Here is a 27341-nt window from a genome sequence, read left to right on the forward strand (position 1 = left end):
GCAGCTAGTGCTCCCTGCCACACACCACCTGCACCCCCATTATAGGCTTTCATTCCTGCCTCTCCTCACTCTGTATCAAAGGTTTCTTGACCTGACCTGTCTCTGATTCCCAGCTCTTTTTCTAAATTATTTTGGCTAACATGTTAGTGGGCAGTAGGGCTCAGTATGAGAGGGTTATTTCTGGGAGAAACTACTAATAATGGGTGTCAGAGGGGCTTATTACTGGCTCCGTTGGTTAAATGTCTACCTTTGACTCAGGTCATGATCCCAGGGTCCTGGGATGGAGCCCCATGTCGGCTTCTTGCTCATTGGGTGTTGGCTTCTTCTTCTGCACCTCCCCTTGCTTGCTCTCTCTTTCATAAATAAATAAAATCTTTTAAAAATGACAATGTCAGATACCTGTGGTGATCTGAAGATGGGAGGAGAAGAGAGATTCTGAGGTAAATACATTTTATACATAGAGCCCCACACTGTAATGTCACCTCCTTTCCCACGTCTGGTGGACTGACTTGCCTCTTTTCTCTTTTTCTGTGATTTTCAGAGCTGGGTTGAACAGAGCTTCCTCATCTCCAGGCTTCACCCCCTCCGATTTCTAACTCAGTCCATTTTAACTCTGACTGTGCTTGAGAATCAAAATGTCCTTCTGTTGAAAATGTACGTATCTGAGCTCCCTCACAATCTCTGAGGTTACATCAGGATCATGCATATTTTTAAAAAGCATCCCGACTCATATAGGGGGCATTCAGTGTTGAAAACTACTGCTTTTAGGCATTTCTGATTAATGTAGGAAATGGTTTTAATGCTTCAATCTCACCTTTAAAATAACCAAGGGGACGTAGCATTGAGAATGCTACCCATCCCAACTCTTACTAACCCAACCAGGGAAGCAATCACTGCTGGAAGATAGGATACTGGAATATATGGAATTTTTTGGTGCCTGAATCACAGAGCTCTGTCATCAAGAAGTCTCTGCTCTGAGAATGGGGTGATCTGTCTGAGTTGCTGGATAGGGATCTGCAGTTTGCTAAATTAGACTTTTCCTTGAACCCTACTTCTAAACTAGATGGCTACCCTGATTTTACAATTTACTGTGACGAAGCGAACATCCATTATTTGTGTTTGGGAATGTCTCTTCCTTTGGGACGTATTTCTCATCCTTATCCATATGGTTCTGATAAGGCTGCTCATCAGAAGGGCATGTTACTATTTCTACCAGAGACTTGGCATACCACATCAAGCTGGGCCAGTTAGACTCTCTTTGTTATAAATCTGAATCATTAGTAAGTATGTTTGGAAGAGAATCTTCCAGAGAGAGTCTACACATGCCTAAAACTGAGATTCCTAAAACTTACTGTTCCTACTTTTTCCAAAGTTTAGTTTGTCATGAGTTCTTTTGATTTCATGGTACCAAGTATACTCTCAATAAAATTTGTTTTTGTTTTTAGAGAGAGAGAGCGAGCAAGAGCAAGAGATAGCATGTGTAAGTGGTTGGGGAGAGATAGAGAGAGAGGGAGAGAGAGAATCTTAAGCAGGATCTGAGCCTGACATGGAGCTTGATCTCACAACCCTGAGATCATGACTTGAGCCGAAATCAAGAGTCAGACACTTAACTGACTGAGCCACCCAGGTGCCCCTCAATTAACTTTTAAAAAAGATTTATTTATTTATTTGAGAGAAAGAGAGAGAGAGAGTGAGGGGAGGGGCAGAGGGAGAGAGATAAGCAGACTGTATACTAGGCACTGGGCTGGATGTGGGGCACAATCCCGGGACCCTGGGATCATGACCCTGAGCTTAAACCAAGAGTTGGCGCTTAACTGACTAAGCCACCCGGGTGCCCCTCAATAAACTTTTTTATTTTTTTTATTTTTTTTTAATTTATGATAGTCACAGAGAGAGAGAGAGAGAGAGGCAGAGACATAGGCAGAGGGAGAAGCAGGCTCCATGCACCGGGAGCCCGACGTGGGATTTGATCCCGGGTCTTCAGGATCGCGCCCTGGGCCAAAGGCAGGCGCCAAACTGCTGCGCCACCCAGGGATCCTCAATAAACTTTTTTTAAGTTGAGTTAGCCAGAATTGATTTTTGTTATTTTATCCAAAAAACTCTAAATCATACAAACATTGACAGGAGAAAGAATGATTTGTAGGATCTAGATCCTCAAGGAAATGTGATTTATTAGAATTAGTTATTGAATCTAAATGGGGAAAAATATGGTGAAATTCCCATTTATGCACCAAATACATAGGGGTAGGTTATGGCCTGGTAAACTGCTAGTCTAATTTTCACCTGTGCTCCAGGGGGAAACACTGTACCACTGAGGGAGAAGCTCTTAGGAACTAGGTAGCTAAAGCTGGAAATAAGTTTAAAACAGATGAGAAATGCTGGAAGCACGAGGGTAGATGGTGTCTCCTAACACCATTGGGTATTTTAAGCAGCTGTATCAAACTTTGAAATAAACATAAATCTCAGAATTTTTATGAGGTTGTGGTTGAAACTCATTATTGTGTAGTTAAAACCAACAGTTTAAAAATAACATAATAGAAGAGAAAATATCAAAGTACATTATATATAGTTGCAGTTAAAAATGCTTTGTGTAATTTATGATTCAATTGTATGCATATGTGAATTCACTTGTGATATAAAATTTACTTTATAATGTAGGTTATGCCCAAAAATGCTTGGAAAAAAACACAATTTATATTTATAGCTTGCTTTTGGCTTATAGACGTGGAGCTAAAATAACTAAAAGAAATTCGCAGGCTGACTTTGCAGGTTGCTAAGTTATGCACCTGTTAAAATCACAATCTAGCCAGGTCTCTAACTGAAAATTAAGGCTTTGACCAGGAACCTCAGTGATTGGAATGGGGTATATGGCAAGATTTTATGGGCTTTTCAGATACTCAAAACTTTCTAAAATTCTTTCTACATATGAGGAAGCCATATCTCCAATGTAGAAGAAAGATAATTTTCCATATGCTGCATGTAGTATTGATGCTCTAAAGATAATCAGAATTTAAACACAATAAGGTCAGGGAAATAAAGTGCAAAATTCAGATATCATGAACTTGAAAGGATTTGTGAGTTTGTTTCATTAAAAGTCTAGATAAATTTTTTGAAATCAATTTTGAGCTTATTTCACTAAGGATGGGACTTAAATTATTAATATGGGTATATTTGCTAGAGATTCAGCATAAACTGGACTAGATTTAGCTAACCAGCTATGGTTCTACCATTCTTCTGGGTTAGCTTACATAATTTTGGATTAAATTTTGGCTCATACTAAATGACACCGAAAGAACAGTAAGGCTTTTATTAGAATGCAGGAGTAATAATTTCAAGAATTATTAAACAGAGGCACCTGGATAGCTCAATCAGTTGAACAGCCGACTATTGGTTTGGGCTCAGGTCATGATCTCATGAGTTATGAGATCCAGCCCTCCATGGGGCTCCACACTCAGCATGGGGTCTGCTTGGGATTCTTTTCCTTTTCCTCTCCCTCCCCTTCTGCTCCTCCCACTGCTTGCTTTATCTCTCTCAAATAAATAAATAAATCTTTTTAAAAAAATCATTGAACAGATGCTGAACTGAATCTATTATGTTTCCTTATCTGCCCATTACTATATCTTCTGATATGACCAGGAAGATTCTCCCTTTACTCTTGCCATGAAGACATGTTGATGAAAGAAGTACTGCAACATTTAAAAAGAACTTTACAGTTTGTTCCTAAGAGATCATGAAGTTGGTGGAAAATGCTGTAATTGAAATGGCCTCCTTGATCTCAGTTTGAAAGAAGCCAGAATGCCTGACTCCAAATGACAGCAGAAACAAAGTGATCTAATCATTTCATTATGCAGCAGGGAAAACATGGTGTGAAGAATGTAAGAGATCATCAGACATGCATAAATATCTGGCTATGGTCTTTAAATTATGGGTGCCTCATGAATGAAAGCAACAGGCAGCCCATGGATAGAAGGGAAGAGAAATTTAGTTCAAATTGTTACATTAGAAAAGAAAACTTATCCAACTCTATAATGTAAGACAGTTAAAAAATAGCCTCTTGAATAAAGGGGAAGCCAAGTACTGTGGGTGAAAGGCTGGGCTATAATCCTACATGTGTCTAAGAAGTTCCTTCCAGCATCTCCTCAAAGTAACTATGGCTATTTTATTGGGAAAACTATTATATAGCAAGATTAAGTAAATTCTCAGTTTCTCAGTGATATAGAATGACCTTGTAGTTTGCTGATCAGAGTAATTGGCCAAATCCACTGAATAGTAAGTAAACGGAAACAAAATTCTATTACTGGGGGACATTCGGAGATTATGATACAATCACACATTTGAATACGAATGGCTAATGTTTTTTGTTGCTTTCTGATGCATTTTTCAGTTTGGTAAATTAAAAATAAAAGACCAAAACCCAAAACAGTCTGATGCTCTATAATAACTGTAAATTATAAATGTAAGTAGGTAGTAATTTCCATTGTGGATGCTCATTCACACAGTTTTATTACTGGAGCAAATTAATAAACTTATGAAGATCTTTTACTTGATGGACTGGTATTCATCTATTTGGGCCAGTTTACCATGTGACCCCGAAAGCTGTCGGCTTTGTATAGAGCCCAGAATAAGAGACTCTCCAATGAACCTGCTCCTATTTTTTCCCTTTGGCTCAGAACATTCAATGGTTCTTGAAGTATCTGTGGCAGAGCACAGATTCTCCATTGAGAAATAGCTTCTGACTTGCTACTGTGCTTTGATCTGATGACCTAGATACTATCTGATCTACCTGGACATACCCAGCCATGAAGTCAGGCCTTCAGTCATCAAGCATAAGAAGCCCGAGTAGTCCCTGAAAGCATAACTAGGTTGAGGGCTGTGTGGTTCACACTGTCATTGTGTCTACTTTTGCCACTCATCTGTCCTTCTGTCAGCCCACCCTTGTAACCACATGGGAAGCTGTCACAACTGAAGATTCTTAAAAAACCCAACTTGATCCTTCAACAGATATTCCTTCCGGGCTTGTCAGCCTCCACCAGAAGTAGACAGTTAGAACATTTCAACTGAGGGTAGCAAGGGAGGGAAATCTTCCCAGTGGGCAGAACTTTGAACAGTGTATCTCTTTGTCCACTCTCCTGGAAGGAGGATTATCTGAAGTAATAAGGGTCTATTCCAATTTCTAGATGGTGATTGTAGCCAGATGATTAGCCATTTGGAAAGAGAAAGTTTAGTTTTGGACAAGGAGGTCTGGAGAAGGCACAAACTTCTCGGAATGGGCCCAAAATGTGAGAATCTTTATATCTCATTTGGATTGTCAGGGAGAACTTAGGGAAGTGCCCTGAGCTTCTCTGGGTATAAGATAAAGAGTACTATCACTTGAGAAGGCCATAGGATGCTCGCAACCTCAGGGACGGGCATGGAGGTGGAGGCAATAATCAGTGAAGATGCCCTGGATATATGGAGCTGCCAAAAGTTTCAGGAGAGAACAGAAGACTAAAAATTTGCATTGGTAGAGCGCAGTACAGTGTAGGTGGCTCTAGGCTTAACAAGAGACTTCCATTCTGGTTTTTGACCAAAGCTAACAGAGAGGCAAGACTTAGTGGGCTTGTCTATCTCAGGGAGTACTGAATCAGGTAACAGTACCAGAAAAGGGATACTTAATAAGTAGGACTGCAGCTGGAGAAGGGAACTCTGACCTCTATGGAAGGACTTAGTGATGGTCAGGGCCCCAGGGAGGGACTCCAGTATTCAGGCTGACACTACTGAAAACATATCTGTTTTCTCATTTTCTTTTACTAACACAACTCAGCTTTTGTTCAGAATAGCATGTGACCCTGCCCCAAATCATCTGATTTCTCAGGCTCCCTAGCCATAGCCATGGGATATAAATCTGAAAATTCACTGGTAGGGTTTCTTGGGAAGCTGTTCTTTTCTTGACAAAAAAGAAAGACTTCATAGGCTTGCCCTTTTTGCCCACTGACTGTCTCCCTTTCTCTTGCCTGAACACAATCATGATGTTATCTCACAACTATAAGGATGAATAGAGTTCATGCAAAGGGTAGTGGAGAAGAAAGAGGATCCTAGGTCTTTGGTGGTTTTCCCAATCCACTACACCTGCTCTAAACTTCCTACCTCCAGACTTCTTGTTTAGTGGGAAAAATAAACTCTTTGTTTGCTTAAGACCCCACAGTCAAGTGTTTGATGCATGCAGCCCAATGCAATCTTAACTGAAAAAAGCTCTGGCAGAGAAGGTAGACACAGGGATAGAAGCTTAAAGGATTGGAATCTTGTCTCCAAATGTTAAACCAGTTTCTTTTCTTTTTTAAAAGATTTTATTTATTTATTTGAGAGAGAGACAGGTAAGGAGAGGTAGGGAGATAGGTGGTAGGGAGAGGCAGAGGGAGAGAGAAACAGAAGCAGACTCCCTGCTAAGGAAGGGAAGTACAGTGAGGAGCTTGATCCAGGACCTGGAGATCATGACCTGAGCTGAAGGCAGATACTTAATCACCTGGGCCACCCAGGGACCTCTCAATTTTCTTTCTGAATGTTTCATTGTTGTATCTGGAACGAGATGACAATGTGATATTGGAGCAGAGAGGAAAGAACACCTATTGGAATTGTTTGATGAGATATGGGCTTATTTTTATGCAATCAGTTTAACAAATAATTAAATGATAGCAAGGCTTGACAGCAAACAGCCTGGAATCAGGCATATCTATATGTTCACGTACATTCTGAACTCTGTGTACATGAGAATCCCCCCTCCCCTCCGGAAGATTTATAGCATGGAGAAGCAGAGGAGAACCAATGGGCAGAACTACACATGCCCAGTATGCTAAGTCACCCTACCTCCTCAGGGGCAAAGTGGTTAAGTCAGAGAGACCCCTGGATTATGCTTTGACAAGGAGAAGCATTGAGGCCTGCCACATCCCTTCTTAAACTTTGTGGAACTCTGCCAAATTCTCACTTATGACTTGGCCAATATGTTAGAGACCTAGGCCCATGGCTTACTCCACTCATCATGTTTATGAATGATAAAATGTACATGACTCATTAAATATGCAGAGCTTGGCTCATAGGAAACGTTCAGTGTAGTAAGATAGCATCATTATTTTTCTGTTGTTATTATTAGTAAAGTATGGGAGGCAGTTTGGTGTATTCAGAAAGGTTGTGATCCAGAGATTGGAATATAATCCTGGTTCTACTAGCAGCTAGCTAAGCGACTTGCACAAGACTTCTCTGCAGGCCTTCCTTTCTTCACTGGTGGAGCATTTGATCATTTGTGTGCAATGTACACTTCCAGGAGTCACTGTTGACACAGGCGACAATGTAAAGTATATTCCCTGGAATCGTAAAATGTGGAAGGCCTGCAGCTGCTGACTTCCTATAATCGAGGAGCCCAGGATGAATTGGGATGTTCTCAGCTTGGAGTCAATGCTGTCTTGATGGCCCCTCGTATAGTCAAGGTGCAATCCATTAGTCAATGGTACCTCCCTCCCCTCATTCATGTTCTCCTTCTCTCTCTCCTTCTCAAATCAATAAATAAAATCTTAAAAAAAAGAAACTGCCTAAAATTCCTGCCCCTCATGAAGGTCTCATTCTCTGCTGCAGAGTGCAGCAGCTTGTTTAGGTGGACGTCTCTGGTTGTCTAGGGACCTGGAGATATGTTGCAGGGAGACATAATTTTTTTTTGTTTCTATTTAAATTCCAGTTAGTTAACATACAGTATAATGTTAGTTTCAGGTGTACAATACAATGATTTAACACTTCCATACAACACCCAGTGCTCATCACAACAGCTGTACTCCTTAACCCCCTTCACCTGTTTCACCCATCCCTCAACCCACCTCTCCTCTGGTAACTGGAAGTTTGTTCTCTCTCTCTCTCTCTCTCTCTTTTTTTTTTTTTGTAGATTTTATTTATTTATTCCTGAGAGACACACAGAGAGAAGCAGAGACACAGTTAGAGGGAGAAGCAGGATTCATGCAGGGAGCCCAACGCAGGACTCGATCCCGGAACTCCTGGACCACGCCCAGAGCCAAAGGAGGTGCTCAACTGCTGAGCCACCCAGGTGTCCCCAGAAGTTTGTTCTCTAGAGTTAAGAGTCTGTTACTTGGTTTGCCTTTCTCTCTTTTTCTTGCTGTTGCTTGTTTGTTTCTTAAATTCCACTTATAAGTGAAATCATATGGTATTTGTCTTTCTCTGACTGACTGATTTTGTTTATCATAGTAAACTCTCTAGTTCCATCCAAGCCATTGCAAACAGTAAGGTTTGATTCTTTGTTATCCTTGAGTAATATTCCATGGTCTATATACACCACATCTTTATTCATTCATTGGTTGATAAGATACTTGCTCTGTTTCCATAATTTGGCTATTGTAGATAATGCTGCTATGAACACAGGGATGCATTTATCCCTTTGAATTGGTATCTTTGTATTCTTGGGTAAATACCTACTAATGCAGTTGCTGGGTCATAGGGTAGCTCTCTCTTTTTAAAAAAGATTTTATTTATTTATTCATGAGACATACACAGAGAGTGAGGTGAAGACACAGGTAGAGGGAGAAGCAGGCTCCATGCAGGAAGCCTGATGTGGAACTCAATCCAGGATTCTAGGATCACGCCCTGAGCCAAAGGCAGACACTCAACCGCTGAGCCACCCAGGCATTCGAGGGCAGCTCTATTTTCAACTTTTTGAGGAACCTCCATACTGATTTCCAGAGTGGCTCTACCAGTTTGCTCACCAACAGTGCAAGAGGGCTCCCCTTTGTCTACATCATTGCCAACTCTTTAAAATGAGGTTGAATACAGTTTTATTTGATAAATATTTAACACCCGTGTTTAACAAAAAGCACATCCTAATTTATAGCATTTACCAATATCCGTGGTGTTAATACTCTTACTGTGGCCAGTTTCAAGTGACCAAAATACTGTCCCTGAACACAAAGCTGGGAATGTGCATAAATTATGAGAGCTGGTATGAGCGACTGCTGCAACACTGAGAGAATTCTAGAACTGACTGTTTAAAACAGGAGAATTTCAGACATCTGCCCATAATCCTGCAAAATCTAAATCCCAAGAGGATTGAGTTCAAAGGGTAATAGTGTTCAGGGAAACAAAACCAAACCCAAATGAGTTCAGTTCCACTTACCCACAGATATGATTTACTTGAGCTTCTGAAGAAACAGGAGAAGGAGAAGAAAGTACCATCCTCCAGACAAGTGTCTGGAATATGATAAATGTCAAAGTATTACCTGCAAAACGTTAGCTATATTTGAGCACTGACTATATGTATTCTTATTTAGTTAAATACTTTAATTGGCTTTATTTAAATTATTCTAAAAACTTATCTTTACTCTAAGCAACTCTATTTATTAAAGCTTTGAGTTGGTGAACTAGTTGTTTTCAAATACAAAATTAAACAAATATGCAACCTTTGTAATAACAAATATTCATCTGATAGGACATCAGATTACTTTGTGTTTTTTTTTAAAGATTTTATTTATTCATTCTTGAGAGACAGAGAGAGAGAGAGAGAAAGAGAGAGAGGCAGAGACACAGGCAGAGATAGAAGCAGGCTCCATGCAGGGAGCCCGATGTGGGACCGAATCCCGGGACTCCAGGATCACGCCCTGGACCAAAGGCAGGCACTAAACCACTGAGCCACCCAGGGATCTCTGACATCAGATTACTTTGTATACCACCTGTGGTCTCTGAACCTGTACCGTGCTTTGTGAAACAATACATCAAATAAGTGATGGCCATTATTAATATTTATTTGTGGAGTCTGAAAAGACTCCCTTTATTCATGCAGATGGTAAAATTTCAGTACTATATTTAGATGAATCATCAGGAAACTTGGCTGCAAGTATCCTGAAAAACCTTTAGGAAACATCTATTTGACCTTTCTTTAAAGGTCACTGCTGCTAGGCAACACAATTCTTCTGAAATGCTGACCACATTTCTTAGATTTTATTAAAACACCTGTCTCTGTCTCTGTTGGCGTGGCGGGGGTGGGGGGGTTGGGGAACACATTCTGTTCCTCGCTAACCTGTCAGGAAGGTAAGAGGCTCAAGGAGGACTGCAGGATCAAATACAGAAGTGTTCAAGAATTTCCTTCCCTGCTCCCAAACATCTGCGGGGGTCATGTGCTATAGGCAGCAAACAGCATTGTAGATTGGAAAATGAGGAGCTCCGTGTTTCAATGTTGAGCCTGCCACCTACTCGCTAGCAATTACTGGGCAACCGCCCAAACCTCGGTTCCCCCATCATCAAATCTCCTAAAGAAACAGGCTGTCTTCAGCCATGGGGAAGATCAGATTTCAGAAATGCAGAATGCTTCTCCCCATCCTCCTCCCTCCTGAGCTGATCAATGGCAATTATTCACAACAATAACACATGGTGGCTAATTTTCTTTTTATTCATTGATTTTTTTTTTACCCATAGTAGACAGAGCTCTCCTACTGTAAATCTGGAAGAGATATTCTACACTCTGGAATTATTATTTTTCCTTATTTTATTTAAAATATTTTTAAAAAGATTTATTTACGTTAGAGTGAATCTGAAGCTCAATCCCATGACCCTGAGATCATGACCTGAGCTGAAACCAAGACTTGGACACTTAACTGACTGCACTACCAGGTGCTCCTCTTTTTCCTTGATTTAAAGGAATTCTGTGTTCAAATGCAAATCCAAATCAAAACCCAATTTCTTCAGGTGGTTAATTAAATCAGAAGAAGAGTTGCTGCTAATTACCAGCTGTCTCCTGATTGCAGGGTTATCTGTATTCATCCATGACTAGTAAATTCATAATTTATGAGGCCCTACACAGCCACTCGCCTTAATAGCCCTCATTTTAAAAAGCTGATGTCTTTGAGCCAAAGGAAGCTGAACACAATGTTTACTAATGTTGATATGCCTTGATCAACTGTTCCTCAAGTGAGTGAGTGTGGAAAAGGAAGTAGTTTGTAATTCATCTCTGTTTCTTCTCTGGCCCAATCCATCCCAGCTCCTTTCTCCCAACCACCAGAGAATCATCTGGCTGGAAGGTACAGGAAAATGCCCAGTTGCTGTACCTGACTTCACTGAAGAAGCTGAGACAGCTCAGTGCATTTTCAGCCTTCCAAACAGCAGTTGGTGAGGGGCTGGTTCTCTATTGGCTCACATTTTAGTGCTCAGTGATTCAGGCTTCTTGCTTGGCAACACGTACTTGAACTTCCAGTTTCTCAAGAGTCCAGTCGTGAGAAAAAGACCCATCAGGAAGAGGACTTTTGCCTCTGGCAAGATTTGACCACAAGTTCAGAGCAGGTTATAGTTATGGTTTTGGTGAAGGAAGCTTTCCTGGATCTGAGAGAAGGCCGGCATCAGCAAATTTGAGCAAAAAGGGCCAATGATGCCAAATGCACCACAGAGAAGATGCCCAGGCAAAGTGGAATTAACTTATAGGTGACTATGATCTAAGAAAAGACATACAGTCTCAAGGATTCTGTCTCAAAATCCTCTTGGAGTGGGAGGAAAAAGTCACAAGTCTATGTGAGGCACAGGGCTAGTAATGCCCTGGTTAGACTGGTGTTATCATCTAGCTTTGTGGTATTAGGCAAGGCACTGAGTTTTCTGAGTGTCACTTTTAAGCAGAAAATGAGTTGGACAAAATACTTTCTAAGAAAATACTTTCTAGAGGATATCTAATAGTTCTAAGATTTTATGGCTTATTTATATACTTTTGATGCCAGAATCCCACTTATTCCCCTGGGCGGTCAAGTCACATTTCTGAATGGGATTGTTGTGTGCAGAGATTAATGTGTTAAGATTAATGAGACTAAGAGTTTCTAGAGTCTGGTATTTCTTCCCCAAGGCATTTTAGTCCTACTTTTTATTTTCTCTTTTGGGCTTAGAATCCACTGCCCAAGAATACCATGGATCATGTCTTAACTTCCTTGTGCTTAGTCTCACCAGTGAAAAATGGAAGGTGCATACTGGCATAGGGAGAACATAATAAGCCTTGAAGCCACAAAAACTTAGGGTCAAATCCCAGCTCCAACCACTTACAGGCTTGAGTGAGGTTAGATAGTGAGTCAAGGTACCTTTTATCAAGTGTCAAGTGATGACACTTTTGTCAAGTGATGATAAAAAATGTCATGCCATGTGAATTTGTGGAGAGGACTGGATGCCCTCCACATCCCAAAGGCATTTAATGGCTCACCCATTCAAAGTTCACCTTTCCATTCCACTCTTGGAGAAACCCACAACTACATAGATGATCCATCTTGCATGTTAGAGTTTCACTTCCTCTATTTTTTCTCATTCATTATTTTCCTTTATCTCACCTGGCTATTGGCTGCTGTGCCCAAAACACTTCACCATCTATTTTCGTTCCAAGAATTTTTTTCCCATATTTTACTTGGTATCCTTACATTTCATCAGATGCTTCCAAAATTTTATGAAGTCAAATTTATCTATTGCTTTATAATTTTGCATTTTGCTGTCTTGCACAAGAAGACTTTCCTTCTCAAAGTACACTCTTCCATTTGCTGTTTGAACAACTGCTAACAGAGTGCTCACACAGTGTATAATTGTTGTCGTCTCTGAGCACATTTATAAGGTAATCTCCTTTGGGCAACACACAATTTTAGTTGGGGACAGGAAACATGTGAACTGCTACCAATTTCAGATTGTCATGAAGGCCTTGAAGGATAAAAACAGAGTGATATGGGAGCGCCTGGGTGGCTCAGTGGTTAAGCTGATGTAGGTAATGCTGAAAGTGTTCAGGGCCAGGGGCACCTGGGTGGCTCAGTGGTTGAGCGTTTGCCTTCGGCTCAGGGCGTGATCCTGGAGTCCTGCATTGGGTTCCCTGCATGGAGCCTGCTTCCCCCTCTGCCTGTGTCTCTGCCTCTCTTTGTGTGTCTCTCAGGAATAAATAAATAAAATCTTAAAAAACAAAAACAGAGTGGTATGATTGATACCACCCAGGCAAAGGGGTGAAAGGGTCACAGATAAAACAGCTAAGACCTAAAAGATGAAGAGGAATCAATTAGTCTGTCACCTACCAGGGTAGTTTGGCAAAGGGAATGGAAGGAACAATAGCTCTGAAGCAAAGAAAAGTGTGGTAGACAGCAGCAAGAGCAGATTGTAGTGGAGAGAGCTTTGTGAGCAAAGGGAAAATGTGATGAGATGAGGTTGGTGGGGTAGACAGTGTCAGTCATGTAGGGCCTTATGAGTGCTGGATTGAAGTCAGAAACCAGTGGAACATTACGGAGAGGTTTTAAGTAGATTAGGGCACGAGAGAGCACCTGGTTCCCAACAGCTTCAAAGGCATCAGCCCCACCTTCGTAGGAGGAGCTGGGTATAAGTTCACTTGATGAAAATCATCACAAAGGGTCAGGAACATTCTCCAGAATGTTTTTTTTTTTTTTTTTTTTTTTTTTGTTTGAGGACCCAGAGCCAAACCTTTTATTTCAGTACTTACTTTTCAGACTGGGAATAATTACACAAAAGTGTGTTATTTCTCTGCTCTCAACAGAGAAATATATTTAAGGTAATACACTAGAGGTCCTGCTTTAGGTAGTGCTCTATTTTAAAAGTAGACTGTAATATCCTTGATGTCTCCATGCACTCAGAAACAGGATTCTTTTTAAAACATCTAAGTCAATATTATTAATAAGATGCTACGTAGTAAACAGTTTTATAAGAGGTAGTCTTTGTCCTCAGGAGCCTAAAACTCATCAAGGAAGACAAGGCATGAACATGTCTGCAGTATGTGATCAGGATCTTAAAAGAGCTAAAAATAGTCTTGTCCTCATTCAGGGGAGAGCTTTCCTTGAGTGCTGGGGTGACCAAGAGAGACTTCCTGATGCAGGCAGCATTTGGGCTGGATCTCAGGGAAGTCTACAGTAGATGAACTGAGGGGAGAGCATCCTCAGGTAGAGGACAGGGATGCGATGAAGGCAAGAAAGGCAAGGGATATTTGGTGTAAGCTGACAGTGAATTTGGATGAAGGCTGAGGTAGATCCAGGGGATTACTGAGAAGTATGGCTTAATGGTGGCTGCTTGATGACAGGAGCCCGTTGGCAAAGGCTGTGGACCCAGGTGGAGTGGTACCCATGGGAAGGCATATTTGAAACTGAATACTAAATCCCTGATTCTACTAGGCTATTTTGTCTTCTGTCCAGAAAACATTGAGTTTCTTTGACCATGTCTGTGCATCCTTCTTCTGAAGGAACCTGTGTGCTTTGGTCTCCATTGGTCCAGGTCTGCCTCTATTTTTTCAGAGGCCTGCTCTCAGGCTACTATGGCCACCTTACTTGTGTAATCGAAAGAGCTAGTAGTTCTGTATTTTGTGTCCCTTCCTGCCTCTCTGGGGTAGATTGTGAAAGCTTCCTGGCCTCAGGTCAGGGCTCTGAGACACAACTTTCCCTCCAGAGTCCCTTGCAGGATCAGACTGAATTTACTCCCTGGGATTTTGCCTGAAATTATGCCCATACTTAGCTTCTTGCTCTTCCTCTTCTGCTTCCCCTCTTAGTCGCTCCTTGGAGAAACTTCCTTAATAAATCACTTGGAAATGAGTTGTCTCTGTGTCTACTTCTGGGGAACCTGTCCTAAGATTCTGACCAAGGGCTACTTTAATTTCCTCAACTAGTGCAAGACTGACACAAGAAGATTCATAGCATGTCACTGAGGAACAGCTGTAGGGGAATAGTGAGACTGAAGCCAAACTGCAAAAGTTAAAAGAAGTAGACACTGTGAACAATTTGTCATTCTTTCTGGATGTCCTATACCTTTTGAAACCCTTGTAATGTTTGAGTATTTTTGGCCTTTTGCAGCTTGCTTTACCAGAGCAGAACTCAGAAATTGAAATTCTCAGTATTTCTCAAAGCTGGGATGTGAGAATGCAACCCAGACACACCCATGTTAAACATCTGTTCAGAAGTGAACAACTTATGAAAGAGATCTATTTGAAGAATTCTTTATTTTTCTTTGTGGTGGGTGGCAGCAGAGGTTTTGGCCTTTTTGAAGAGCAGTGATTGTGAGGTTGTGGTCCTGACTAAAAAAAAAAAAAAAATGTCATTGTTGGGATGGCAGTGATGGTGGTTGTCCCCCGTAGTGCTTAGTAGGGCAGTGGCAACAGCAGCCGCAGCAAGGACTGTTAACCCATTGGGCCCGTTCGGTGGCACTGCTCCTAGAAATGTAACTTCAGCCACCCTGGGTCTCCTGTCTTCCCCCAAAATATCCTTTAAATAAATTCATCTTCTAAATACTTGGAGTCAAGTTCAGTTGCTTGCAAACAGGAACTCTGCCTCAGAGAGTAGAGGCTGAGAAATTGTGGCCAGTGAGGACATCCTTCCTTCCTTTTTTTTTTTTTTTTAATTAAAGATTTTATTTATTTATTCATGAGAGACACACAGAGAGAGAGAAAGAGGCGGAGACACAGGCAGAGGGAGAAGCAGGCTCCATGCAGGGAGCCCGACGCGGGACTTGATCCCGGGCCTCCAGGATCATGCCCTGGGCTGAAGGCGGCGCTAAACCGCTGGGCCACCGGGGCTGCCTGAGGACAGCCTTCCTAAGGGCATGTGGAAAGAGGCATAAGGGCATAAGAGTGGACTGAGGTAGTGTCTAAGGTGGCCTCTCTGATCATTAACGTGTGGTGTTCAAGTGCTTCTGCTGTCCCCGTCCATGTCGAGTCAGGGCTGATATGTGGGGCCAATAGAATAGAGCAGAAATAATAGCGTGTGGCTTCCAAAGCCAGTTCAGCCAAGCATTATAGCTTCTGTATTGGAAGGTGATCCCGGAACTAGGGACAGCCATGGCAGGGAGGTTGGACCTTCCTTTCTTGAGACAGGAAGAAGGAGGAAATGCGATTGTTAGAGTCAAGGATGAGCATAAAGGAAATGGCAGACAGAATTTCATCTTCTCAGTGAAGTAAGTCAGGCAAGATCAACTGCAAAGATGATGGGGTGCGGAGAAAGGGGGTTCTACGTGTTAAGCTCACATTTATTTAGTGTTGATTTTGTGCTGGACATTATGCTGGCTCCTTTAATCTCATTTAACCATTCCATCAACTCAATGAGCTAGGAACCATTATTTTCTTAATTTTGTAGGTGATGAAGCAAAAGCTAATGGGAGTTAAGCAAGAATTGACAGATCGGTGAGATAGGTCAGCTATCAAACAGGCTCTTGAGTATGTTTTAGAAGATAACACACAATTAATGAAATATCACAAAAAAATGGGGAAGGAATGAAGTATTCAGGAAGTGATCCAGGTAAAAGCCAACATCAGGCTTTATCAGGAATGAGGTTAGAATAGTCACAATCAGCCCTGCTATTTCACCTTGTTGTGGAAAAATATGTAGATTAACCATGCACTCCTTAGTGGGGAGGATCTTTCTAACCATAAGCACTATGTAAGAAGTCCCACAGAAAAAAATCATAATTTTAACAATATTCAATTTAAAATGTAAAGTATTGGGGCACCTGGGTGGCTCAGTGGTTGAATGTCTGCCTTTGGCTCGGGGCGTGATCCCGGAGTTCCAGGGTTGAGTCCCACATTGGGCTCCCACATGGAGCCTGCTTCTCCCTCTGCCTATGTCTCTCTCGTGAATAAATAGATAAATAATAAAATAAAATAAAATAAAATGTAAAACATTTATATGACTTTAACCACAGATAAATGGCAATTGGGAAAATGGAACATAAGATAAGATTGATAAAAGAATCAATGATGTGAACATACACCACATACGTATTATTGTAGTAGCACCCCAACAATAAAAAAAGACCAAGATCAAAGAGTATAGGGGATTCACAAATGAAACCACACTGCTTATCAAAGAAATTCAAATGAGAAAAAAGCAATAATGATTGTCACCCAGGAAGCTGGGAGTTCAAAAGGCTGGTGAGGGTGTGGTCCACCTCAGGGGCTCAGGGCAGGGTGGGGTGGGGGGGGTGGGAAGCCCCACGTTATGATACATAATAAACTTCCATATTATGTATCAATATCCTGTAAAGTTCACACCATTTGACCCAACAAGTGCACTTCTGAAAATCTATACAGAAGAAAAATCAGAAACTCAGAAAAAGAGGGGAGCACATGACTCTTGATCTCAGGGTCATGATTTTCAAGCCCCATGTTGGGTGTGAAACCTACTAAAAAATAAAGTAGAAAAAGATTTATACATAGAATCTTTTTTTTTTTTAAAGATTTTATTTACTTATTCATGAGAGATACAGAGAGAAAGAGAGAGAGAGTCAGAGACACAGGCAGAGAAAGAGGCAGAGAGAGAGAAGCAGGATCCATGCAGGGAGTCCAACGTGGGACTCGATCCCAGGTCTCCAGGATCACACCCTGGGCTGAAGGCAGGCACCAAACCGCTGAGCCACGCAGGCGTCCCTATACATAAGAATCTTAATCACAGCGTCATTTATAATGGTTAAAAATGTTTAAGGTACTCAGGAATATGAGAATATTTCAATAAAATATGATTTAGTCACATAAGAATATAAGGTCATTAAAATCATGTTCTTGAAGAATTTTTAGGAATAAGAGAATAATCATAGCATACGAAAAAAAAAAAAAAAAGAAACCCAGGATACATACTCTATGTACTTCACCCTCCTAGCTGTGTAAAATAAAGAATTCTACTGGAAACAGGATGTTAACAATTGCATGTTAAAAAAAAGTGCCCAAGTATTAAGTGTTTAATACTCAGTGATGGAAAGTCAAGTGGTATTAATTTGCTTTTCCTTAGTTCTCTAGATTTTCTGTACTGAGCATATTAGTTTGGTCTTACTAAAACTCGATTTTAAGTAAAACTTGACATGATCTCTGAAGATGGGCCATTGACCTCTCTGCAGTCAGTAGGGTTCCAATCTGGGCAGAAAATAAGCCTCTTGTTTCTGCTCCAAAACTAAAGCTTAGGATAAGATGGAATTCCCAAGACATCTAAGCTCTGGTTGGTGAGCATTTGGATGAATTCCAAGGAAGTCTCACCAAGTCCTTCCTTCATCCAAACTCAAGACAGTGAGGTGAGAATAGACACTGATCCAAGGGTCCACCACTGGTTTCATCTAGTGCTTTTCAACATTAATGCACACATGAATCAGCCAGGGATGTTGGGAAAATAGAAATACATCTCAGTAAGTCAGGGTAGGGTCTGAGGTTCTGCCTTTCTAATAACCTCCTGGATAATGCTAATGCTGCTGGTCCGTGGGCCACAATTTGAGTTCAAAGCTTACAGTCTCTTTCCTAGAGGGTGGCCCAGCATTCCCTTCTTGCAAATATAAAAGATTTAGAAACAAGTTCAATCAGTAGGCATTAATTAGATAAGTAATGTACATCTGATGTCTGGGAGCCCACATATGGGACACTGTTCTGGGGTTAGCAGGTTCTTAGGACATTAACAAATGATCTTATGGCACAAGCACATTCACGTGGATGTGTGCAATGCATATACATCTGTTGATAGTGTGCATTTTTGTGCATCTGTGGTGAACTTCTTTGAGGAAATTCCTGGGCATTATATTTCCTCTTTCCTGATGGAGTTGCATTAGTGATCAAAAGAGCAAACCACGAATCCTTTCCCCTTGTCTTTTTCTTTTTCCTCTTTCATAAAACCTCTGGTCTCTGCATGTGTGCTCAGTAATAAGAGAAGCCAAGGCCTCCTGTGGGTCCTAGGAAATGCATTATCTAATCTAAAAATAGACAAGAGCCCATTGTCTCATGCAAAAGTAAATCCCATATACTAATCCGGCAGAAAGTGATCTAGCCTTTTAAAAGATTTATTAGCTCCTGATCTTTTCTCTATGCATGACTATTTTTCATTTCATTCTATGATGGATAAATTGAATTAAGCAAGAGCTAAAATAACTTCTTTTTAAAGGTATATAAATCTTTGTTATATAAACCTTGGGGTTTAGGAGGCCTCAAGGTACTTGAAGTATCAAAGCATTGAATGAGAAGAGAAAAGTAACTGTTATTATAGAAACAGATGGTTTCCCAACAGTGGTGTATTGTAAATGTTTAACAAGCAGTTCTTTAACAAAACACACACACACATACACACACACAGATGAAAAAATATTGCCAGGGTTAGGGTAGGCGGAAATGGGAAGTGATTGCTAAAGGTTTTTTGGAGACTGATGAAAATGTTCTGAAATTGGATAAAAAGCAGCGAATACGCTAAAGACCACTGACTTGTACAATTCAAAACGGGAAGAATAACACAAGACCCACCTCCCCACAACCTCCATTCACACCATGTGCCAATTTCAGTGGTGTAAACTACTCCCATCATGGCTGATGCCAAGCTGCCCACGTGGCATCACTGAACGCAGCTAGGAAGGGCACAGGCTCTGGCACAGCACTGGTTCCCACTGTGGCAATTCATTCCTTAACCACTAGGGTTTAGGTGGACATCCAGGGGTATACACAGCTTTCCCTGAATATCAGCCTTTGAGTTGTCCTTTCTTGTTTTTCTGCTTGTTTGTTTTTATTGTTTCTTTCTTAAACTGATTGGGATGCAGCGAAGAGTCTGAAAATTGGACTCTCAAGTTCAACATGTGTTCTCTTATTAATTTAGATTGTCAACAACACATTTATTGAGGGCCTCCTGATGCTAGGCTCTGTGCTGTATGCTGCAAATTCTAAGGTGTGTGGAATGACCCTTGCCCATGAGGAGACACTCATGGGCAAACAGGCACACTCATTGTAGAACCTGAGTGTATGTATGCTTTAATAGAGAAATGTGCACCCTAAGAGGATTATTTTCCTCAGTGGATGGAGAATGGTAATGGTATCAGTGAAGGTCTCACAGAAGAGGAGGTATCTGACCTGGAATCAGGGAAGGACATTGTAATTCCAGAGAACAGTACAAGGGAAAGAAAAGCATGGAAGCCTGAAGAGAAGAGATGCTATGGAAATAGGCACTAATGTACTGTGGCTATGTCATAGATTCATTAGTGGCTGAGATGAAGAGTAACCAGAAAGATGAGCTGATACATTTTTAACTCCTTTATGGGCTACTCAAAGGAGTTTGCACATTACCCTATAGTAACTGGGGAGTCATTCAGATTTGTTAAGCAAGGGAGGGACATGCATAGATCAACAGTATTACTCATTGAAAATAAGAAGGGTACATGGGTAGGAAACAGAGATGGGAAGAAGCTAGAATTAGGGAGGCCAGACAAGAACATTGTGTTATTCCAGCAAACAGAGATGAATATGAATGAATAAGCTAATGTGCAGGGGTATAGCGTGAAAGGGATGCAGTGGGGAAATACATCAAAATAACATTCATAGAGCTGAGAACACAACATTCAGTTGTGCAGATGGCAGATGTCAGGCTAATGTAGAAGTTCCTTTCTTGGGTAACCAGATAAATGGCGTTTCTTATACAGTGCCTCACCCATGGTCGGCACTGAGTGAATATTTGTAGAATATTGGAACAAATACCTGGACTATAGAGGTGCAGCATAGTGTGATGGAAGGCATTCAATATGTTGAATTATAGCCTCTGTACATCAGAGCACAGTTACTTAATAGTTATGGGACTTTGAGCAAGTTTTTTATTTCCTCTGAGCCTTAATTTCTTCACCTATAAAGTAGAATTATTTGACCTTACAAGGACCTTGATCAAGACTGGAATTAATACAATCCCTTAAATTATTATTCCTTGAAAGAGCAATCATGTTGTAAGTGACACTAAATGGTCAAGGATCTCCAATCATGGTCTACAGCCAACTATGAAGAAAGACCACTTGCCTCCTTGTAGCTTCTCACTCAATCTCTGAAGCCTCCTTGATAGCAACAGGACTGGGGGATCCTTTTTGGCTTATAAATTTAGCTTGAATCCATGTGCACCAAAGAGAAGATTTTGAGAGTTGGTTAGTGCTGGAATTATTTTAGTTGAAAAGATTTAAAAATCTACAACTATTTCTCGGGCTCCTGAAGGAAACAACAGCCAATTTGTCAGACAAATTGGGAATAAAAAAATTAATGGCCCAAATGTAATCATTACAAATGATGATTCAGTCCTCATTTCTTGGTATCTGAAGGATCCCCAGATACCCAGTGACTTTTGTGTGTGGTTAAAAGGCAGAAGAAGACTCATCCAGCCCAAATCTAATCTGAGGGAGAGCTCTGTGTAGCTCATCGGCTGGTATCCATGGAAGCTTGATACAACAGAGGGCTCCATGATCTCTGGGCGGTCAGGAGGCCAGAATATGTCTAATTTGGGAATGCCAGGTAATCACAAACTACCAGACAGGGAAGAGGACCCCCGCCAGCTTACAGAGTAAAATTGAAACTGAATATGTTAAGGGAAGCACATCAGAAAAGTGGTGAATGCCTTTGAAATGCGCAAAGCAGATGACTGGATGTCTATAGCACACTTTTCCAGATTATCTCTACAGTTTCCTTGTCTTTGAGTGATTTTATAACTGTAAATTATAAATAACTGATAGCAATAAAAATAATTTACATTTATAGGTATGCAAATAAACCTTGTCTGGTGGAGAGGTGATTGATCCTCTCCCATCCTCATGAAAAAAACAAATTTTGCATCTACTGAGCCAATTCATTTCAGCACTTTTTGGGACTTATATTTGCATCTATTCTTTGTTTTCTCCTTGAGCTGGTTGTAATATCGTACTGGCTTCCTTTTTAGTTAATGAGCTAAATAAAATTTTTAACATGTTTATTTTAGATGATAATCATGATTTTACTCCTTGAAAAATTATTGATCATTACTATTACTTCTTACACACTGAAAAACTCTGGTAAGGGGAAGAGTCCTCCCTCTTCAGGGCATCATCAGGGTGCTGGTGGGGAACAAATAGTGATCCAAAGGATAGAAAATCTGGTAAGACTCCCTTGGGGTGCAGTGGAGGTCCAGCTTCTACTTTCCTGAAGCAAAGGGAGTCCTTCCTCAAGCAGACCTTAGGATGGGTCATCAGATTTCTGGCCCATAGAAGATTCAATAGATATGCCCAGGATGGATGCTACATTGAGAAAGAAAGGGTAAATGAATACTTCAAAGGGGTGGGAAAAATCTCAATCAGGATTCAGTTAAGTTCTCTCTAAAAGGACATTAGAAAATCCACCTATTTTTTGACTGTTCTAAAAAATACTGGTTGTATGTCTCCTTATATGTATAGCATAATGACACATTAACAATGTATAAAAGAGATGGTCAATATTAGTAGGAGAGGGGTTTGTTTCTTATGCGTGATCCATTTAGATTAAATATGAGGATCCAGTTTTTCTCAGGATGGAGGGAAGGGGTCTCAATTACTCAAAAGGCCATCCTACAGGAAGCACAGAGAATTAGTAAAAGGAAAGAGAAAGGTGATTTGAGGAATGTGATTCTGGGCACTCAGAACAACCCAAATGTCTTTAGTACGTCAGGATTTTCATGGTAGTAAACTGTAACCGCAGAATTCCAGATACAGCAGGATGTAAGGGTGCTGAAGACAGGGGCGGGGGTAGGTGTGAGGAATACCTTGTGGAGGAAGCAGATGCAGATGAACAGACATGATTAACATCGGAGTCTCCAAATATAAACCACGGAGGAAGAGGTCAAAGGAGTGCTTGAAGGACTGTGTGTAGTGTTACACCTATATATTACAAAATAAGAAAGAAGCTGAAGACTGAACAACAAGAAATCCAAAGAGGGAAGGGAAAAAAAAGTAAGTAGATTAATGAAATGGTAAATAAACAACAACAAAAAAACCCAATCACACTTGATTTTTAAAAAACACCCACGAAAAAGGCAAACACAGCAAATCTAAAAAAGCATAATATCAGATATGAGAAATTTACATCACTGCAGAAAAGCAAGAAATTACAAAAAATATATAAGGGAATAGTTTGTACAAGTCAAGCTAACATTTTTGAAAAAAAAATGCCTTTCTCAGAAATGAAAATTGTCAAATCCAAATCTATTCCCAATTTAAAAATCTAGAAATAAATCTCAAACATGTGTAAGACCTGAGAAAAATTATAAATCTTTACTGAAAGATACAAAATAGTAGTTATGGGCTAGAGAAATATAGCATGTTCTTAATGGCAAGGCTCATTATTATAAGGATTTTATCATGTACCAAATTATTCTATAAATTCCAGACATTCCCAATCAAATCCCAAGAGAATTTATGGGCAAAATAATTACAAAATTCATTTTGGAAGAGAAAACAGAATAGTTATGAATGTTGAGATAACCAAAAGAACAATGGGAATGAGGGGGGACCCCTTGCCTGAGCACCCTTACCCTGCATCAAAATACAATATCAAGCCCAAGTAATTTAAAATGTGCCCTTAGATGCAGAACACAGATTGGACAATGTGATAAACCATTGGGACCCTAGGCTATCTGGAAATAGACAAAATCAAGCCCTTATTTCATATCAGACACAGAAATAAAGAGCTAAGTCTCAAGAGCAGAACCATAAAAGTATCAGAAGGAAAATAATCTTATTTTTTAAAATAATCTTGGGGATATGAAAAGGACTTCCAAAACAAGATACAAAACCCAGAGCCCCAAAGGAAAAGATTTATAGATTTGAGGACACAGAAAATAACAAATGTCTTTATGACAAATGTCTCTGTAAAAAGACAATTGGCAGACAGGAAAAAAATGATCAGTAACCAGCAAATATAAAAAGTTCCTAAAAATCAATATAAAAACCTACAAACCGGGGATCCCTGGGTGGCTCAGCAGTTTAGCGCCTGCCTTGGGCCCAGGGTGTGATCCTGGAGTCCAGGGACCGAGTCCCACATCCGGCTCTCTGCATGGAGTGTGCTTCTCCCTCTGCCTGTGTCTCTGCCTCTCTCTCTCTCTCTCTCTCTCTGTGTCTCTCATGAATAAATAAATTTAAAAAAAAATCTTAAAAAAAAAAACCAAAAAACTCCTACAAACAAAATGAAGATGACCAAGAAATTTATGAAAGAAAAATTACAAATGGCCAATAAACAAAGGAAAAGATGCCTAACCTTGGCAGTAGTTAGGGAAGTATGAATTATAACTGCAGTTTATAATCTATAGGCAAGGATTGGAGGAGCAAGCATTCACAGAATTGATTGAAATGTAAATTGCAAGTCTTTTGAAGGCAAGTTTATCATAATTTAATTCCTTTGATCTAGGGATTCTAAATCTAGGAATTTGTCTAAAGAAATACTTGCCTGTTTACACAAACGTACATGCATAGATATTCATTGCAGCATTATTTGTAATAAAAATAATTAGGACTAATATAAATGCCCACCAAGATGGAGTGGGGATGGCAGACATTGATAGGGGAGGGTAAAGGGGCCATTTTGTGTTTTGCTTCTTACACTTCCTTTTTAAAAAATCTTTTAGGGGCACCTGGGTGGCTCATTCAGTTAAGGGTCTGCCTTTGGCTCAGGTCATAATCCCAGGGTCCTGGGATGGAGCCCCATGTGTAGCCCCGCATGGAGCCCCTGAGGAAGGAGCCAGCTTCTCCTCCCTCTGCCTGCTCCCCCTGTTTGTGCTCTCTCTCTGTGTCAAATAAATAAATAAAATCTTTTTAAAAAATATTTTAAACAAAAATGTACACATATTTAGTTGTTTAGGTTTAAAAGAAGAAAATGTAAAGAATTACACCAACATATTTAAAGTGTCTTTGGGTTGTTGCATTGTAGAGGCATGATTTTCTGTATTATTCAGATGATACACAATAAGCAGATATTAGTTTTATAATTAGGAAAAGACTGAAAATCAGCATATAAAATCTTGAATACTTCATATATTGACATTTATATGAAAAAAATTATAAACAACAAAAATACCAGAAGATAAACCCATAGGTAAGCCTGCTTGTGTCTAGATGGCAGATATATTGGTGATTTTATTTTTTCTTGTTTTTCTTTCTTTTCCAAGTATTCTGTTTTGGGCTTTTAAACTTTTTTTTTAAACTTTAAAAAGACATATAATTTTTAAGAATTCATTGCATATAAATGATATGCTGCAAGCACCATAAATACAAATACATTTTGTTTCAAATGATTGTTCACAAGTTATTTCTATCTTTTCAATTTTGTAAACTTAAGATGAAACCATAGATGATTATGTGTGTGTATTCTATGGGTATGATTAAAGTAAAACTATAAGAATTCTTTTGGACATGTTACAGGAATTGCCAGGTATTTGGTACCTGCTCCAAACAAATCAACAATGCATCAGGGCTGTTGTCTCATGGTTTAGTAGGTGCTGGCTTCCAGAGCCTGAAGAGAGAACACTGTTTTTTAATAACCATGGGTCAGGCAAAGGCTTTAGAACAGAATTCCAACCTTCAGCTTTATAGAGGAAAATGCCCTGTAAGACAAGGTCTCCGGGCTGACCAGATCATTACTTTTAGTTTAGCAAGATCATGGCAAAGAAAAGAAAAAAAGAAAAAAAAAAAAGAAAGAAAGAAAGAAACTAAACTAAACTAAACTAAACCAAACCAAACCAAACCAAACCAAACCAAATAACCAGAAAAGGGGTGACTTGAATTTTAATTTTAGTATATTAACATTTCTTCAGGTTTTCTTTGGGGGAATGGTGGTTTTTAAGGTGTTAATGAAAAGGAATTCTGATCTCTGTTTCTAATTAATTTTCTTCATTCTCATTTGCATTCTATTTGTGAAAGTCCCTGCCAAGCTATATCTGAATAAAACAAGAATTCCCTGGGACAAGGAACTTACTCCTTATTTAAAAATCTCCTTGTGGGGCAGCCCCGGTGGCTCAGCGGTTTAGCGCCTGCCTTCGGCCCAGGGCCTGATCCTGGAGATCCGGGATCGAGTCCCACGTCGGGCTCCCTGCATGGAACCTGCTTCTCGCTCTGTCTGTGTCTCTGCCCCGCCCCCCCGTGTGTGTGTGTGTGTGTGTGTGTCATGGATAAATAAATAAAATCCTTAAAAAAAAATAAAAATAAAATAAATAAAAATCTCCTTGTGGTAGAAAGCTTCACACAACAGGGAAACATGGAATTAATGGAGCTGCATTTGCATTCTGTATCCCAAGGAACTCTTTGGGCTCAAAGCTGTTTTGTGTAAATTTTGATGGCCAAGTGCTTACAACAGAGGCACAGAGTCACTGGGAACTTACCGTGGCCTTCCTTGCCCTGGGTTCCTTGCAGCATTTTGCTACCTTCAATTCAGTTTCTTTGTTGCAATCCCGGAAATTGGACTCAAACTCTCCTATGAAGAACTGCAGGCCATGCTTCCCAAATTAAGGTAAAACCAACCTTTGAGACCCGAAGTCCCTCTGCAGCGGCAACGCAGGCCCCGAGAAGGCTTTCCCTTTAGCTAAAGAGAAGCCAAAACCTCAGTTTCCTCGGGCTCTTGTGCCATAAAATGGCAGGACTTCCATGAAAATGTGTTCAGTGCGGCTGAAGCATCGCCTTTGGCTTTTTTAGTCACTGCCGCTCCGTGTTTGTTCAGCTGCAGAGGTCAAATGATTTGTTCTTCCAGAAGTTAATCATTTATGACAAATTTGCTCTGCTGAGACGTGCACGGAAACGCGGCAGCCTGGCTGGGGAAGCTCGGCCGCGCGCATTTGTCTTTTTAAAAACTCTCATATTCTTCAATCTACTTTCCCCTCCTTTCATACAGTAGCCTCGGGCCACTGGTGTTTGGTTATCACTTTCTTTCCATCATCTGCTGTCCCTTTCTACTCTCGGCTTTTCTTTGGTTGTCTATTAAAGGTGCATGCCGCACCTTCACCTGCCAGGACGCATCAGGACTCAAACTCCGCTTCTCCTCTTCCTTGGAGGTGCATTTTCTTTTAAAGATATAATTTATTTATTCATGAGAGACACAAAGAGAGGCAGAGACACAGGCAGAGGGAGAAGCAGGCTCCCTGCGTGGAGCCCGTTGTGGGACTCGATCCCGGGACCCCAGGATCATGCCCTGAGCCAGAGGCAGATGCTCAACCACTGAGCCACCCAGGTGCCTGCAGGTGGATTTTCCGAGGAAGCTGAGCTTCAGGCCGGTCTGGCTTGCACTGCCCTGGCGCTGTGTTCACATGGGCGTGTGCTGAGAATGTACACACAGCCGATAGCTTGCACGTTCTCAGGCCGCTCTCCCCCGCGGTGGTTGGAGTTGGAGCACTCATGGCCATTTCTGAGAACTGTCCAAGGAAAAGTTGAGTTGGGGGCTCATCTAAGTGGATTTATCTAATGTGGATTTTTGTGGAATATACTTGTTTGGTGCGCACTCGTGTCTGTGTACGGCTCAGTTAGTGCTGGTGTCCTCAGGGCATGAGGACTCTCTCTGCTACCCTCCCCTGTGGGGACAGGGAGGGGACAGCCCAGGAACTGCACCCTGTTTATGGGAGGCAGGGCAGAAGCCCAGTCCA

General features: G+C 40.7%; 1 long non-coding RNA gene across 3 annotated transcripts; it reads right to left on the reverse strand.

Annotated features, from left to right (window-relative positions):
• Positions 1 to 6313: 6313 nt before the first annotated feature.
• On the reverse strand, positions 6314 to 26420 carry LOC111096369. 3 transcript variants are annotated; one of them, XR_005354015.1, is made up of 4 exons: positions 26091 to 26420; positions 22485 to 22599; positions 9146 to 9248; positions 6314 to 6555 (listed from the first exon to the last, which is right to left on the reverse strand). It is a non-coding gene; the product is annotated as an uncharacterized LOC111096369 (long non-coding RNA). The 3 variants fall into 3 exon arrangements; XR_005354016.1 differs by having other exon boundaries at positions 22485 to 22632; XR_005354014.1 differs by lacking the exon at positions 22485 to 22599.
• Positions 26421 to 27341: the final 921 nt, after the last annotated feature.

This window comes from Canis lupus, chromosome 1 (assembly GCF_011100685.1).
Source record: "Canis lupus familiaris isolate Mischka breed German Shepherd chromosome 1, alternate assembly UU_Cfam_GSD_1.0, whole genome shotgun sequence".
Taxonomy (NCBI): Eukaryota; Metazoa; Chordata; class Mammalia; order Carnivora; family Canidae; genus Canis; species Canis lupus.